This window comes from Lactuca serriola, chromosome 5, assembly GCF_051521515.1.
Source record: "Lactuca serriola cultivar US96UC23 chromosome 5, Lser_US96UC23_V15, whole genome shotgun sequence".
Lineage (NCBI taxonomy): Eukaryota > Viridiplantae > Streptophyta > Magnoliopsida > Asterales > Asteraceae > Lactuca > Lactuca serriola.
In genome coordinates this window covers 7,091,084-7,110,135 of record NC_136412.1, presented here as the reverse complement: position 1 = coordinate 7,110,135, position 19,052 = coordinate 7,091,084, and positions in this window count along the sequence as shown.

The window sequence follows — 19,052 nt, the reverse complement described above, 5'->3', positions numbered from 1 at the left end:
GACACCAATGTCGGCCTACTAGTAGTTGTTTGTAGTAGAGATAATTGTCTGCGTGATAATTGTCTAGTATGCCATTATCTGATGAGATTTATGTGCTTATATGCTATGTTAATATGTGGTAGTAGTATGGGTGAAATAGATCCTGTAACCGGTTGAAATACACTGGAGGGTAGGTCGGGAACCCAGATATGCCTAACAGTATGTTTATGCTATGTTATTATATGGTAGTGGTAGGGGTGAAATAGACCTCGTAACTGGTTGAAATACACCGAAGGGTAGATCGGGCACCCAGATATGGCTGACAAGGTAGGTCGAGCACCCATATATGCTTGAAAGGGTACGTCGGGCACCCAGATATGCAAGACAGGGTAGGCCGGGCACCTAGATATGCCTGACAGGGTAGGTCGGGCACCCGGATATGTCTGACAGCATGTGATTATGTGGTATGATGGGGGAAATCACTATGCTTCGTGTTTACGATTTTCAGTTTTGGTTTCAAGTACTTCTTCTTCAAAAGGAAGGGAGTCGACATGATCGCAACGCATCACACTATGATTTTCCGCACATGAGATCTTTGGGAGTTGTAATCTGATGTTGTTTTCTTATGACATGTTTTGGATATTGGTTTTCGATTATGATATGGGAGGACACTATTGATGTTTTCATACTACTGGTTTTTATAAATACGTAATTAAAAATGAATTTTTTGGTCATGAATTTTGGGATGTTACAATTATGCTCTTTAACCTAACTACCACCTAACCTCCATACATTATCCGATAACAACTATTGAATTACACACATCTATTGAGAGTGAAAAGTAAACTTTGAATGACAATTTAAATAAATAATCATCCTTCATTTGTTACCATATAAACTGTCATTCACGGTTTACTTTTTCACATTCAATAAATGTGTTGTAACACCCGGTTCCAGGTATGCTTTTAACTTAAGTCAATCTTATAATTTCACTCTTGGACTCGACGAGTTGATGGCCCGACTTGTCGAGTCAGATCGAATCCAGATCGAGGAAATAAGTAACCTACTCGACGAGTCAGGAGACCGACTTGGCGAGTAGGCGCTGTCTGATGACAACCCTAATTTCAAGGGGTTGTTACCTTATTTAAGGAACATAAGGCCCCTTTGTCCTCCCTTGTCACTTCTTCAATACCCAGAAAACCCTAAATCGCCACCTTTGAGTATTGTGAGTATTTGAGTGCCATTTCTTGAGATATCTTTTGTGTTGAAGTTTGGGTGAAGAAGAGGAAGGGGGAAGACTTCAAGAAAAGAGTTCAGATCCAGAATCAACATCACCTTCCCCTCACTTTCTGGTAATAAAACTTCCCTATTGACTTGTGATTTCCTAGATCTTCTTATGGTTATTTTGGGCTAAGAAGCTTGACTCTTGGGTTTGGACGTCCCAAGTAGATTCACCTTTAGATCTAGGACCTTGAAGGGTCCTCATGGCATAAATGTGCCATCCTTAGGGCCATGAGAACCCCATGCATGCTAAAACCTCCATTTTCGGCCTTTTAAGCTCCATTTATGCATGCATGCGTGTAAAGTTCATAACTTTACGTGTTAGATCGACCTTAGAAGCCCAGATCTACCTTTTGGATGAGAGTTGTACATCAGAAAATCAAGTTACAGACTTTGACAATAGGCGACTCGCCGAGTTGTTCTTGGAGCTCGGCGAGTCCGGGGCTTGAGTCCACAATCTGTTGTGGTTCAAAGGAGCCCAGTTGAGTGAAAGCATGGACTTAGGAAAGTCCAGAGGAGTGACTCGACGTATTAATACATAGCCATAACCTGGAAGCCATGGGACTCGACGAGTGTAAGAACACACTCGGCAAGTCCAAGGCAATCTTCTTACCCACAATAACAGACTTGACGTGTTGTTCATACAACTCGGCGAGTCGTAGACTGGACGTGTTCATATGACTAAGGTGGACTCGACGAGTTGTTCATACAACTCGGCGAGTCGGATGAAGATTGAATTGATGTTATTAAAGAAGGCGAGAGAGTTTTTGATTACCCTAGGGAAAGAAAGCAGGGACTTCTTATACAACTGATGGCGGAGAGAGAGAGAGAGAGAGAGAGAGAGAGAGAGAGAGAGAGAGAGAGAGTTGGTGATTACCCTAAGGCAAGCCTAGGATGAGAGTAGCAGGGAACAGTAGCAGCAAAAGGGACTTGGAGGAGTCAAGCCAGTTCTTGAGGAAAGTACGGATAGATGTGGAAGGTAGTATGGGCCCATACTACTGAAAGCAGAGGGTACGTACTTGAATCAAGGAAGGATGAGACAAGGCCAGGGAACTTGTAGTAGGTGTGAACCCTCTAGATATATCAGTATTTCTGACAGTTGTTACTATGTGTTTTCAGAATGGTGGTTTTACGCCCGAGACCAGCAGTCGACAGTTCAGGTACCCGGGGGGGATCAGGTTTAGGCTCTAGAGATGAGCGCTTAGATGAGCAGACTAGGGAGTTTATCTCCTTAGAGATCACGCGTAGCATAATTGAGCAGACTCATGTGATCTTCGGTTCAATCAAGGAGGGTATCCTGGAGCTTATGGATGAGAGGTTGGGTGTGTTTCGCATGTAGGTGGCGACCATCATGGGGTCGCGCACGCTCACGTTTAGAGAGTTTAGAGCTTGTGGAGCTCCTTATTATGAGGGGGCTCGAGATCCCATTGCTAGTACCCGATGGTTGGTAGATGTCGCCAACGCATTCCGCACCAGCAGATATGTAACGACTCAATTTTCACGTCCTAAATTTTCATTTTTAAATCAATACTTTGGAAAGTATTTGTGAATAAACATCATTTGATCATATCATTTCATAAACATATTTCGTGTCTGAAAACCAAAACATAAAAACAACCATAATGTCAGAGTACAAAATCCCAGAATAACTCATGGTGCGGAAAACAATGTGCGTGTATGATGTGCAGCTACAGCGCCAGCTCCTTCCCCTTCGATGAAGAGGCACCTAAAAACAAAACTGTAAACTGTAAGCACGAAGCTTAGTGAGTTCCCCCATCGTACCACATACCATACATGCACACAACATAGAAATACTATCAGGCATATCTGGGTGCTCGACCTACCCCTTCGGTCCTTTCGACCGGATACTGCCTAGCATATCTGGGTGCTGGCCTCCCCTTCGGTCCTTTCGACCGGATACTGCTTAGCATATCTGGGTGTTGGCCTCTCCTTCGGTCCTTTCGACCGGATACTGCCTAGCATATCTGGGTGCTAGCCACCCATTCGGTCCTTTCGACTGGATACAGGGGACTATTTCACCCCTCTACTACTACCACATAACATGTATCACATAATCACATTCTATCTAACATGACTGGGCATGACTACCCCTTCGGCCTTGTCGACCGATGATCTCGGGGACTATCTCCCTACAGCTACTAGCATATAACATATCGTACTAGCTCGTATCATATCAGATAATAGAAAACCTAGATGATATCACAAAGACCATCATCTAACATACGTCTCCTACTGGTGGGTCGGCATTGTGGCCTTAGACCCACCGCTACTGGAAGGCAACTCACCTCGAAGTAGCTGCTGATTTGTGTGGGAATTCTTCTGACTGCTTCTGCTGCTGCTCTGGAAATCCTTCGTCTATAATTCCCACAAAACACTTAGTCATACACTGCCAACTGCTCTTAGGGTAAAATGACCATTTTACCCCTGACCAAGTCAAAATCAAAGTCAACTTCCACTTGACCTGACTCACCGAGTTGGTTCGCCAACTCGCCGAGTCCCTATCCTTCTATTGTCCTTATACCCGTCTCTACTCGTCGAGTTTGACGATGACTCGACGAGTTTTCCTTCCAATTGAACATCGACTGAATCTTCATCTGACTCGCCGAGTTGTATGAACAACTCGTCGAGTTCATCTTCAATCTTAAGAAGATTTCCTTGGACTCGTCGAGTCTGCTTATGCACTTGCCGAGTCCCATGAATTTCCAGATCAATGGCTTGGCCCAGAACGTTGGGTCACTCCCTCAAACCTTTCCACACTCAACTGGGTCCTTTTGACCCTCAACTGATATGGGACAAAAACCTTGGACTCGCCGAGTCCAAGGATGGACTCGTCGAGTCGGCCACATCTTCTCACCAAATCTTCGCTTTATGATGTACAATCCTTGATCAAAAGGTAGATCTATGCTTCTACAATCGATCTAGCACGTAAAGTTACAACATTTACGTGCTTGCATGGGACTTTGAGCTCAAAAGGTCCTTAAACAAGCTCTTACAATGCATGGGGCCTTCTTTGAGTGTAAAAGCCGCTCTTTTCTACCTTGTAACCCCTCCAAGGACCTAGATCTGAAACTTCAACCGTTAACCATGCTTGCAACCATGGTTGGTTACCAAAATGCATGGATTAGAAAAGCCCTAAAACTCCATAAAATGGGATCTATCAAAAGAACAAACAAGGTATAGACTTTATACCTTCTGTAGGCTGCAAATGATGCTCAAAATCGGTTCCCTTTAGCCTCCTCTTGATCCTTCAAGCTTTTCCTTCCTTCCTTGGATCACAAAAGCACCAAAATCACTCCAAATGCCTTAGATTGCTTCAATAATGGCTAGGGTTTTCTATCGGGGTCTTCTGGGAGCAAATGGGACGAAGGAGGCCGAGTTAAGGTGTTTAAATAGGGTGCAAACCCTCAGATTAGGGTTTTTGTCCAAACAGGGTCTACTTGCCAAGTCCATCGCTTAAGTCCCGCGTCCCCCCTCGCTTCTACTCGGCGAGTTGGTCCTTCAACTCGCCGATTCCAAGGCCAAAATGCAAAATATTTAAAGAATTAATAAAAATAATACATACCAAGAACCAGTTGCTACAAATCTCACCCATTTATTTTAGACTTCGTCCTCGAAGTCTGCTGCTCATTCCTGAAACAGCTCGGGGTAATGCTCCTTCATCTCGTCCACCAACTCCCAAGTCCACTCCGACCCCTTCCGGTGCTGCCATTTCACCTTCCCGAGTTCCACTCTCTTGTTCCTCAGATCCCTCGACTTCCGGTCGAGGATTGCTACTGCCCGCTCAATGTAATTTAGGCTGCCATCAACCTGAATGTCCTCTAAGGGTACCACTGTTAAGTCGTCCACCAGGCACTTCCGTAGCTAGGAGACGTGGAAAGTGTTGTGGATCTGGCTGAGTTCGGTTGGCAGATCCAGCCTATACGCCACCTTGCCCACTCGGGCTATAACCCTGAACGATCTAATGTACCTGGGTCCCAACTTTCCCCGCTTCCTGAATCGGATAACGCCCTTCCATGGTGACACCTTCAGGAGAACCATATCCCCAACCTAGAACACCAGGTCTGATCGACGCTTATCGACATAACTTTTCTGCCGACTCTGGGTAGTCTAAAGCCTGGTCCAGACCTGCTGAATCCTCTCTGTCGTCTTGAGCACTACTTCAGTGCTCCCCATTACCCTCTGGCCAACCTCGCCCCAACATATTGGGGTCCTACACTTCCTCCCATATAGCATTTCGAAGGGAGGACGGTCAATGCTTGCATGATATCTATGTTGTAGGAGAACTCTGCCAATGGAAGGTAGGTATCCCAACTACCTCTGAAGTCTAACACGCATGCTCGCAGCATATCCTCCAGAGTCTGGATGGTCCGCTCGCTCTGACCATCTGCCTGCGGGTGAAAAGCGGTGCTAAAGTGTAGACGAGTACCCAGCTCGTCATGAAACTTCTTCCAAAACCTGGAAGTGAACCGCACATCCCTGTCTGAAATCACAGAAACTGGCACACCGTGCCGCGCCACCACCTCCCGGATATAGATGTCAGCCAACTTCTCGGCCGAAACACTCTCCTGAATCGGGGATAAAATGGGCGCTCTTGGTCAATCGGTCGACGATGACCCAGGTCGAATCCACTCCCCGCTCGGTCCTGGGAAGCTTGGTGATAAAATCCATCGTGATGTCTTCCCATTTCCATAGCGGAATATCCAACGGTTGCATCTTGTCGTGTGGTCTCTGATGCTCGGCCTTGACCTTCCTGCAGGTCAAGCACCGCTCCACGTACCATGCCACATCCCGCTTCATGCAGGGCCACTAATAGTCCAGACGAAGATCCCTATACATCTTCGTCGCACCGGGATGAATGGAGAATTGGGATTTGTGCGCCTCCTCCATCAGAACCCGACGCACACCCTCGTGGTACGGCACCCACACCCTACGTTGTAGTGTCAACATTCCTCTGCGGTCATAGTCGAAGGAGGAAACCTGCCCCACTATCCGCTCGCTCTTCCGATGCTCCTCCGTCACGACCTCTTTCTAGGCCTCCTGAATCTGCTCCAACAGCGGAATCACCACTGTCATCCTCATACAGATATCCCTGATAGGCGCTGCCTTGTGGCTAAGCGCGTCGGCCACCACATTGGCCTTCCCCGGATGGTAAAGGATCTCGCAATCGTAATCCTTTACCACGTCCATCCACCGACGCTGCCTCATGTTTAGATTCGGCTGATCCATGAGGTACGTCAAACTCTTCTGGTCCGTGTAGATGGTACAGCGAACCCCGTAGAGGTAATGACGACAAATCTTGAGGGCTAATACAACAGCCCCCAACTCCAAATCATGGGTCGAGTAGTTCGCCTCGTGAGGCTTCAGCTGCCTCGACGCGTAGGCGATGACATGCCCTCTCTGCATCAATACTGCACCCAAACATGAGATCGACGCATCGTAGTACACAACAAAATCCTCCATGCCCTCTGGCAGGGCTAAGATTGGCGCCTCGCACAATCTCTGTCTCAGTGTCTCGAATGCGGCCTGCTGCTCAGGCCCCCAACAAAAGACCACGGCCTTCCTCGTTAGCCTGGTTAGGGGTACGACTATCTTGGAGAAATCTCGGATGAATCTCCGATAGTAGCCAGCCAATCCTAGGAAACTCCGAATCTCGGATGGAGACTTCAGAACCTCCCATCTCATCACGGCCTCCACTTTGGCCGTGTCCATTGAAATCCCGTTCTAGTTGACGAGATGCCAAGGAACTGCACCTCGCGCAAACCAGAACTCACACTTGGAGAACTTAGCATACAAGTTCTCCCTCCTCAAAGTCTCTAGAACCTCACGCAGATGCTCCTCGTGCTCTTCCTGCATCTTGGAGTAAACCAAGATATCATCAATAAACACTATCACAGACCGGTCTAACATCGGTCTACACACGCGGTTCATGAGGTCCATGAACGCGGCAGGAGCATTGGTGAGCCCAAAAGGCATCACCACAAACTCGTAGTGTCCATAGCGCGTCCGAAACGCCGTCTTCTGCACATCCTCCTCTCTGACCCTCATCTGATGATATCCTGAACGCAGATCAATCATGGAGAACCAAGATGCTCCCTGCAGTTGATCAAAGAGGTCATCAATCCTTGAGAGTGGGTAACGGTTCTTCACCGTTACCTTGTTCAACTCCCGATAATCTATACACATCCGATGCGACCCGTCCTTCTTTTCCACAAACAGAATTGGGGCACCCCAGGGTGAACTACTCGGTCTAGTGAATCCCTTGTCTAAGAGCTCCTGCAGTTGTGTAGACAACTCCAGCATCTCAGGAGGATCCAACCGATACGGTGCCTTGGCTATCGGCGCCGCACCAAGGACTAGATCGATCATGAACTCCACCTGTCGCTCTGGAGGTATCCCAGGAAGCTCCTCAGGGAACACATCTGCGTAATCTCTCACCACCGGAACCTCGCTCATCATTGCCTTACCCGCCTCCCAGGTATCCATAACATACGCGACATACCCGGCGCAGCCCTGCTGAAGGTAGCGCCTAGCTCTCGCTGCTGAACATACAGCTGGTCCTGACTGTGGCCTCTCACCCTGAACTACCAACTCTCCCCCACTCAGGGTCCTGATCTGCACCAGCTGCTGTGTGCATTCTATCACCGCCCTATTAGGGCTCAACCAATCCATGCCTATAATCACCATGTTCACTCTCAACGGAATAGGAACCAAGTCTACCAAGTAGCGCTCCTCGAACAACCGCAACACGCAATCTCGGAATACCACCGATGCTCGCACCGATCGGTCAGTAGCAATCTCTACCTCTAAAGGGCAATCCAACATGCCCGAAGGCTCAGGAAACTTCTTGCTAAACGCAAGAGAGAAAAATGATCGGGTAGCACCCGAATCAAACAATACCTGCACTGGGATTCCGTTCACATGGAACGATCCTAAATAGGGCACATACATCACATCACCGCAGCGAATCATAAAAAAACATAAATAAGAAGTAATACCTGTCAGCACATCGGGTGCAGCGCGTGCCTCCTCGGCAGTCAACTGAAATGCCCGGCTCCTCACCACTAGAGCCTCTGCCTTTCTGATATGCGCTTATTTAGTCACAGAAATCATTCATCATTTTATTAATTATTGTTGATTTTATATCATTTTATGGACAAAAGGTACTTAATTAGCTTAATATTTCAATTTCAGCAATAAAAGACATGCTCGGGTGAAAAAGGAAGAGGATTGAGTGATTGGAAGCTTGGATCTTGGATTTTGAAGAAAGAAGGATGTTGCTGGACAGCTTGACCCCTCGTCAGTGTTTTGGACATATCTCATGAACCGTAACTCCGATTGACAAGATTCAAAATGTTCTGAAAAATAGACACAATTTCAGACGACTTTCGTGTTTTGAGAAAATGTTGATTCTAAGTAAACTCGACGAGTTTTTACCAAAAACTCGACGAGTTGGTTAGAATATTCTCGATTTAAGGATGCCTTGCCGTACACACTGTATACGCGGATTATCGAAAAAACTCGATGAGTTATTCTTAAAAACTCGTCGAGTTGACGCTGTTTTCAGAATTTATATATAGAACGGCTTCACATTCGAACCCTAACTTTTTGTGGAGGCTAACTGCGACTTTTGAAGACCAGAAGGGTTCTTGGAGCTGCTATTTTCGAGATTGCAACATAAGAGACAATTTAGAAGAGAGTCAAAGGAAAATAATCATTCTTCTTTTCTTAATCTTTGTTTTGAACCATGTTTGAATCATTAGATTTTGATTTTAGGTTATTACTTGCTTTAGATATGAGCTAAAAGCTTTTTACTTCTGTTTGGATGAGATAATCTTATGAATATGGTTTGATTGAGTGGTTGAATTGATATTAATTTGGTTATTCATCTTGTTAAGCTTATTAAAGATCCTTATGTATTGATGATAAATGTTTTTAGTTAACAAATAAGTGATTGAGTTGCATGAATATCTTCTTGATTACTTGATTCATATAGTTTTATGAATATAAGATTGTATGCCTAGGAATAGTGAATATGAAACTAGGGTTAACTATAAAATATGTAAATCAATGTGTGAGCATGTGTGATGAACATCTATACATGAGTTGATTGAATTGAACAAATTTGATTAACTATTATTATAAGTCTTACTTGATACGAACTAAACACTAGGAAACTTGTTAGTTTAATCAACTGGCCATTGTTTGAATTAACTTGTCTACTAAAGGATTGGTAATAATGAACATGAACCCAATCACATTAGGAATCGGTAACCATCGACATATTAATCCATTGAACTTGCCACGAAATCAACCATAGGAATAAGTGAATCGAATCTGAACAGAAGTCTCTTTTATCATTGAATCTAGTTGTCCTTTCTTGTTCTTCTTAGTTGTTAATTGTCTTTGTTTGAAAGTTAATTGATTGATTAAGTTTCTAGTCTTGCAAAACTAGAGAAACCCCCTCTTTTATTAATTGTTTTAATTAGATAATATTAGCATTTATTTTAATTGTTTACCGTTCCTTGTGTTCGATACCCTACTTGCTTAAACTATACTATTAATCGATAGGTTCACTGCCTTTCGTGTGTTTAATTTGTGTTTGAAGTAATAGGATTAAAACTAGTGCGTTTTACACACATCACTTTCCCTGCCGGCTATCTATAATCCGCAGGTTCGTTGGAGTTGGCGCCTTCACTGGCACGGCTGATGTCAACTGGGGGCAGTTGGCCTTCTTGTGGCCCCTCTAGTTGCAGTGGAAACACAGCAACTCAGACGTCGAAAAGACAGGTGCAAGGGCGGTACACTCCCTGCTAAAATGTCTCGTCTTGCCGCACTTGTATCAGCCCGACGATCCCAATCTACACGCCCCCTCATGTGCCTTGCCACATTTCCTACACCGGCCTCGGCTTTGTTGGCCTTTCGGCACAGTATCTGATCCCTTGGGCTTCTTCCCCGAAGCCAATGTAACCTGCCCCGCCTCTACCTTCCTCTTCCGGATATGCTCCAGATCAATCTCCCTCTCCCTTGCCCTGACAATCATGGAATCCAGGGTAGGGCAAGTTGAAAAACTAACATGCTCCTGAATGTCAACTCGTAGCATGTCATGATAGCGTGTAACGCCCGGGTTTCAGGGCTAAGCATATTTGTCAATGTAATAGTCTAGTTCAACTATTGTAACTCTTTTTGAAGTAATAAAGATGAAATATTTGAGTATTATGTGAATTATGTGTGTTTATGTGCTTACTATTTAATTATAAATGTATAATTAATAAAGAATAAAAAGAAACATCAAAATTAAAGTGTGAGATAAGCCTGATATCTTTACATAAAGTTGTAGTGGTCGAAACAAGTATTTCGGGGATATAAGGAATGCCGAAATCCGAGTTATAACGAAGAAGTTATGACCCGTCGAAGTTTCGCGACAGAACCGACATGATACCGGGAAGCGTAAATAGTGAATTTACGATAGAGCGAGATTTAGCCTTAGCAATCTAAACGAAAGTCGTAGAATATGTTAAACTAAGAGCGTCGATAAAAAGAACGCCCAAATCTGACTTCGTATGAAGAAGTTATGATTTTTCGAAGTTTCGGATTAGCAGTGTACAACCCGAAATTCGAATATTAGATCGAGTGATTTTTAGCCGACATGACCTAAATGAGAATCGAAGATTTCATTAAGAGCAGCATAACGAGAAAAATATGGGCGAAAACGGACGTCGGATGAAGAAGTTATGAGGATTTAACGGACCAATCATGTCCCGGCCTGTTAATAATATAAAATTTAAAATCGAGTCAAAATTAGCCGACGGAGTCTAAACGAAAGTTGTAGAGTACGTTCCCACCTTTGCGTGGATATAAAGAACGTCGAAAACAGAGGTCGTACGCGAAAGTTACGAATTTTTGAAGTTGTAACTCGAATTTGCGAAGTTGAGGCATGGACTGATGACGTGGCTTAATCCTGACCGTCGCTTGCGGCCCGCGGTCCTCGCTTCGGATCTTGACACCTGCCCTCACTTTACGCCCCGCGTCCGAAGTCGGTACGCCCCGCGTACCCTCGCCCTTATCCGTCCGATGTACGAAGCAGTTGTATCCGACCTGGAAGCCTTATCCGAGCCATTACGCCCAGCGTAGGTCCGAGGTACGCCCAGTGTACCGAGGCCTCGCAGGTTATAAAAAGGCAGCGAAGGCAGCTTCATTTTTCACCCATTTTCACTTCTCTCTCTAGTTACTTTCTCTCTCTACAACCCCCACCCCCTAAACCCTAGAAAAAACCCCTGGCACCCTAAGGAAGCCCCGAGGCTCCCGAAGTCCCGAGAAAAAGGAGTCTTTCGGTTTCGAAACACTGCTCCAATTAAGTTCCGATTTTCGACAAAATTCACTGTAAGTGAGCTACACTTACGCAATTTTTAACATAGCTTTCAAATAATTATAGGAATGTTATTAGGTCCTTAAAATAATTATTTGGGCTATTATTATGAGTTATACTGAGTGTTATTAACGCTTATATAATAATAATAATAGTCAGACTATTAATTTGTCGCGGTTATCATTAGACTAAACCCTAGTGGTATTGATACTAGGTTTTATCGAAGGAATATCGTTTTGAGAGTATCGAAGCGTTGTCCAAGTGCTGAGTCACCACCTACTCAAGTGAGTGCATAGTTACTTTCAGCTTACACATAGATATGAAGTATTTTATATAAATTACGTGCTATGTGTGCATATTATCTGAATACTTGCTATCTATGCTGGATGAACGTTTTTATACATGTTTTCAATGATTTGAACTGTATATGTATTTTATATCTACGGAAATGTTGGGGTAAAACATGGGTAGATGTAATAGGTGATGTGTGATAAAATGATGAGAGGCCTCGATGTTGATGTTGTTGATTCTGTCATCTAGCGGAGTATGGATGACGACCACAGACTCTTCTAGACAGTCCAGTGGAACACTAACAGGCTCGCAACCTGTAGGCGTTTGTGAACGATGTGTTCACCGGTGTACTCCATCCCCCACATGGTTACCTTTAGGACATTTATTGTTAAGGAATCCCCTTAGCAGTAGTGTCCATCCCGATGATGATCCTTAGGCTAGGTTCCTTATGATAGGTGTTTAAGGACGTAAAGTGAGGATAACGGGAACGGGTAATCGGGTTATTGTTGATTGATGAAATTAATAAACTTATTTATTGTGGGTTGAAAAACCTATGTGCTCACCAGGCTCCCAAGCCTGACCCACTCAGTTTTATGTATTACAGGTAGTGGCGCTTGAGCATAGATATGATGTTTGGACGAGGGATTACGGATATAGGCCTGTATATATGAAGTAATGTAGTAAGGCTTATATTGTACTGTTTATGCTTTTGATCTGTACGAACATGACATCCCAAGTCTTTTAATGAAATACGTTTCTATGGAAATGCTTTTGATAAATATTTATCATATTTTGTTTTGGGACAAATTCCGCAACACTTTTATTTAAAATGTTACTCTGATTTTTAAACAAAGCATAAACAAAATCAATGTTTTCTGGATGTGATTTTGGGGATGTCACATAGCGGGTCCTCCTCATGTCCTCATCACCCGCATACTGGGCACCAGTAACGCCCTCTCCCGAAACTTGGCAGTGATCTCTGCCACAGTCTCCGTGGTCAGCTTCATATCCAAGAACTCCCTGGCTTACTGCTGGAGCTCCACTGCAGGTGCGAACTCCGCTTTGAACCAGGTCACAAAGTCTGACCATGACATAGCCTCAACAGCCGAGGCTCCCAGAAAGTCACCAATCGACTCCCACCAATCCCTAGCCCGGTCCCCCAGACATCCTGCTGCAAATCGTACCTTCGACCCCTCAGGGCAGAAGCTGGTCAGCTGTGCAGACTCAATGTCTGCAATCCATTGTTTGGCAGTAATGGCGTCCTGGAGCTTATGGATGAGAGGTTGGTTGTGTTTCGCATGGAGGTGGCGACCATGATGGGGTCGTGCACGCTCACGTTCAGAGAGTTTAGAGCATGTGGAGCTCCTGATTATGAGGGGGCTCGAGATCCCATTGCTAGTACCCGATGGTTGGCAGATGTCGCCAACGCATTCCGCACCAGCAGATGTGTAACGACCCAATTTTCACGTCCTAAAATTTCATTTTTGAATCAATACTTTGGAAAACATTTGTGAATAAACATTGTTTGATCATATCATTTCATAAACATATTTCGTGTCTGAAAACCAAAACATAAAAACAACCATAATGTCAGAGTACAAAATCCCAGAATAACTCATGGTGCAGAAAACAATGTGCGTGTATGATGTGCAGCTACCGCGCCAGCTCCTTCCCCTTCGATGAAGAGGCATCTGAAAACAAAACGGTAAACTGTAAGCACGAAGCTTAGTGAGTTCCCCCATCATACCACATACCATACATTCACACAACATACAAATACTCCGGAAATCCTCCGGTTATAATTCCCACAAAACACTTAGTCATACACTGCCAACTGCTCTTAGGGTAAAATAACCATTTTACCCCCGACCAAGTCAAAATCAAAGTCAACTTCCAGTTGAACTGACTCGCCGAGTTGGTTCGCCAACTCGCCGAGTCCCTATCCTTCTATTGCCCTTATACCTGTCTCTACTCGTCGAGTTTGGCGATGACTCGACGAGTTTTCCTTCCAATTGAACATCGACTGCATCTTCATCTGACTCGCTGAGTTGGATGAACAACTTGTCGAGTTCATCTTCAACTGATGAGCAGGTCCTGTCCTTGACTTGCCGAGTTGTATGAACAACTCGTCGAGTTCATCTTCAATCTTAAGAAGATTGCCTTGGACTCGCCGAGTCTGCTCATGCACTCGCTAAGTCCCATGAATTTCCAGAGCAATGGCTTGGCCCAGAATGTTGGGTCACTCCCCGGGACTCCCTCAAACCTTTCCACACTCAACTGGGTCCTATTGACCCTCAACTGATATGGGATAGAAACCTTGGACTCGCCGAGTCCAAGGATGGACTCATCGAGTCGGCCACATCTTCTCACCAAATCTTCGATTTCTGATGTACAATCCTTGATCAAAAGGTAGATCTATGCTTCTACAATCGATCTAGCACGTAAAGTTACAACCTTTACGTGCTTGCATGGGACTTTGAGCTCAAAAGGTCCTTAAACAAGCTCATACAATGCATGGGGCCTTCTTTGAGTGCAAAAGCCACTCCTTTCTGCCTTGTAACCCCTCAAAGGACCTAGATCTGAAACTTCAACCCTTAACCATGCTTGCAATCATGGTTGGTGACCAAAATGGCTTAGAAAATCCCTAACACTCCACAAAATGGGATCCATCAAAAGAACAAACAAGGTATAGACTTTATACCTTTTGTAGGCTGCAAATGATGCTCAAAATCGGATCCCTCTAGCCTCCTCTTGATCCTTCAAGTTTTTCTTTCCTTCCTTGGATCACAAAAGCACCAAAATCACTCCAAATGCCTTAGATTGCTTCAATAACGGCTAGTGTTCGCTATGGGGGTCTTTTGGGAGCAAATGGGACGAAGGAGGCCGAGTTAAGGTGTTTAGATAGGGTGCAATCCCTCGGATTAAGGTTTTTGTCCAAACAGGGTGTACTCATCGAGTCCGGGACCCGACTGGCCGAGTCCATCGCTTAAGTCCCGCGTCCCCCCTCGTTTCTACTCGGCGAGTTGGTCCTTCAACTTGCCGAGTCCAAGCCCAAAATGCAAAATATTTATAGAATTAATAAAAAGAATACATACCAAGAACCAGGTGCTACAAGACGTCCCGAGGGGGGCAAGGTTAGGCTCGTGTCCTATCTTCTGAAGGGTCGGGCACGTGATTGGTGGGAGGAGGTCGAGAGATCCATTGGAGATGAAACAGTGTTGGATGCTATGACCTAGAGTGATTTTACGACCAGGTTCAGAGCCGAGTTCACACCTGTTATTGAGATGCAACAGCTTGCCAGGGAGTTCCAGGATCTCCAGCAGACGACAGAGATTGTGGTGAAGATTACCGCCAAGTTTAGGGAGAGGGCCATCCTTGTTCCGTAGTATGCGGCGGACGAGGAGATGAAGAAGACCCGATATCATGAGATGCTGCAGAGTGACATCTGCCAGTTTATGAGCCGGTCCAGCTGTAAAACGCTGGATGACATGATTGTGAGGGATCGAAAGAGGGAGATTGATTTAGAGATGGAGAGAAAGATGAAGCCAGAGGTGGTATCTGGCGCAGGGAGTTCAGGCAAAAGCCCCAAGGTATCAGATCACAGATCTAGGGTATAGTAGAGCCACAGTCAGTGTGGCAAGTGCGGGAGGTTTCATGATGGAGTGTGCAAGGCAGGGAGTTCCGGTTGCTATAAGTGCGGTCGGACTGGGCACATGAGCAAGGATCAGCTACTACTACTATGACTCCCACCTCAGCATCTAATCTGATTTGCTTTCAGTGCAATCAGAGGGGCCATAAGAGGTCCCAGTGTCCTAGCTTAGCAGCAACAGGGAAGGTGGCGACACTTGCCCCAACTACATTGAGGATTACAGACGGCCGTCAGGGTCGGACAGAGGCACCAGTGGCGAAGAGTAGAGCGTTCCAGATGACATCAGAGGAGGCGCGAGCGACTCCTAATATGGTGATGAGTATGTGCTATCCTCTTATCTATGTATTTAGTATTGATTGTCCCTCATGGTTATGTGTTTGTGTATATGGTCGTTCTTAGTGAACGACATTTTAGCTACAATATTGTTTGATTCGGAGGCCACCCAATCTTTTGTGTCGCTCGCACTTAGCAGGCGATTTAGTAGAGCTCCAAAGGAGATGGATTGTCCACTTTATGTTGAGATAGCTGATGACAGGAACGTCAGGGTCGTAAGAGTCCATAGAGTGTGTACACTACGGTTGTTCGATGAGCAGTTCTTGGTAGACTTGGTTCCTATTCCTTTGCGAGGGAATAAGGTTATAGTAGGTATGGATTGGGTAAGCCCCAATGGGGCAGTGATTGATTGCGAGTTGAAGTTAGTGAGGGTCCTCACTTCTAGTGGAGGAGAGTTAGTGATTCAGGGCGAGAGGCCACAACGCGGACCGATTCTTTGTTCAGTAGCAAAAGCGAGGCACTACTTCTAGCAGGGATGTGCGGGGTACGTCGCCTATGTTATTGATGCCCAGGAAAAGGGTAAGGCGACAGTTGACGATGTACCGGTGGTACGAGAGTACCCAGATGTATTTCCATAGGATTTTTCTGGAATACCTCCTGAGAGACAGGTTGAGTTCAGGATTGACATGGTTCCTAGTGCGGCTCCGATAGCCAAGGCACCGTATCGGCTGGCTCCTCCCGAGATGCAGCAGTTGTCTATGCAGCTATAGGAGCTGCTAGACAAGGGATTTATCAGGCCGAGCAGTTCACCATGGGGAGCCCCGATCCTGTTTGTGAGGAAGAAGGACGGGTCGCACCATATGTGCATAGATTACCGGGAGTTGAACAAGGTAACGGTGAAGAGTCGTTACCCACTTCCGAGGATAGATGATCTGTTTGACCAGATTTAGGGAACATCTTGGTTTTCCAAGATTGATTTACGCTCTGGATATCACCAGATGTGGTTCAGGGATGAGGATGTGCAGAAGACTGGTTTTAGGACCCGCTATGGTCATTACGAGTTCGTGGAGATGCCGTTTGGGCTCACCAACGCTCCAGCCGCGTTGATGGATCTCATGAACCGCGTGTGGAGGCCGATGCGGATTGGTCTATGATAGTGTTCATTGATGATATCTTGGTGTATTCCAAGACTCAGGAGCAGCATGAGGAGCACTTGAGGGAGGTGCTTGAGACCTTAAGGAGGGAGATACTTTTTGCAAAGTTCTCCAAGTGCGAGTTCTGGTTGCGCGAGGTGCAATTTATGGGGCAGCTTGTCAACCAGAAGGGTATATTAGTAGATCCGGACAAGATTGAGGACATGATGCAGTGGGAGGACCCGAGGTCTACATCCAAGATTCGGAGCTTCCTAGGTTTGGCAGGGTATTAAAGTAGATTTATCTAGGATTTTTCGAAGATTGTAGTTCCGCTCACTCCACTGACCAAGAAGTCGGTGGTGTTTTGCTGGGGTCATGAGCATCAGACATCCTTTGAGACGCTCAGGCAAAAATTGTGTGAGGCGCCGCTTCTTACCTTGCTAGAGGGAATGGATGACTTTGTAGTCTACTGTGACGCTTCGATCACAAGTATGGGAGCAGTGCTGATGCAGCGGGGGTATGTGATAGCTTATGCCTCAAGACAGTTGAAGCCTCACGAGGCTAACTACCCGACGCATGATATAGAGCTGGGGAGGTAGTGTTCGCCCTCAAGATTTGGAGGCATTACCTCTATGGGGTTCGGTGTACTATTTACATAGACCAAAAGAGTCTGAAGTACCTCTTGGATCAGCCGAGCTTGAACATGAGGCAGCGTCGGTGGTTAGATGTGGTAAAGGACTACGATTTTGAGATCCTTTACCATCCGGGCAAGGCCAACGTAGTGGCCGAAGCCCTGAGCCGCAAGGCGATAGCGGCTCCGATCCAGAATATATGTCTGAGGATGATGGTGATTACTCCACTACTGGAGAATATTAAGGCGGCGCAGGTCAAGGGCCTGAAGGAGGAGCGCCAGAAGTGCGAAAGGATAGTGGGTCGAGTAGGTTCATTTGATTACAATAGTCGAGGATTAATGACCCTGCATGGGAGGGTCTGGGTACCGTACTGGGGTAGAGGACGACATGTGTTGATGGATGAGGCCCACAAGTCCCGGTTCTCCATCCATCCAGGGGCGACGAAGATGTATAGAGATCTTCGACCCGATTACTGGTGGCCCTTCATGAAGCGGGACGTAGCTTGGTACGTTGAGAGATGCCTGACCTGTAGGAAGGTCAAGGCAGAGCACCAGAGGCCCCACAGCAAGATGTAACCGCTAGACATTCCCGTGTGGAAATGGGAGGATATCATTATGGACTTCATTACTAAGCTTCCCAGTGTAACACCCATAAAATTCCAGCCAATTTAAAACTTTTCAAAAACATTTTAAATTCCAATATTTATTACAAAAAGGGTTCCAAACAGTTTCATATCAGAGTTCCCAGAAATCATAAACATAAACCGAGGAAAGTGTACAATCACGTCTTCGCCTTCCCGCGGTCATCCGCCAAACCTGAAACAATAACCGATAAATGTAAGCTCGAAGGCTTAGTGAGTTACCCCCAAAATACCAACTTCATAATACCAAAACCATATCATATATCAAATACAGAACAACCATGCATCTCGAGTCTACAGTGTGGCTGGTCCGCACACACCGGGCCTTCAGTCCACCTGTTCCACTCCCTGAGTCTATAGTACGACTAGACCGCCCGCACCGGGCCTTTAGTCTGTCTGGTCCACTCTCCGAGCCTCGGCACGTCTGGACCGCCCTCTCGGGCTTGCAGCCTATCCGAACCGCTCGCTAGGCCTTTGGCCTGACAATGTACCCTTCTGGGTCTGCAGTCTATCCGGTCCGCCTTGGGTATGTTGGCCTACAGCACAAAGCAGGACCCGCCTCAACCCAACCCCAAACAAACAGCCTTGTGCACACATACTAGATAATCACATAACAGTACATAGACTAAACAACCGATCTAACAGATCATATAGTATAGCATCATCCTAACCAGGATACCGACCTAAACCAGGTCACAATCAATATACCTTCCTATACACCGGATACCGACCTAAACCAGGTCACTAACAATATACCATCCTATATACCAGGATATCGACCTAAACC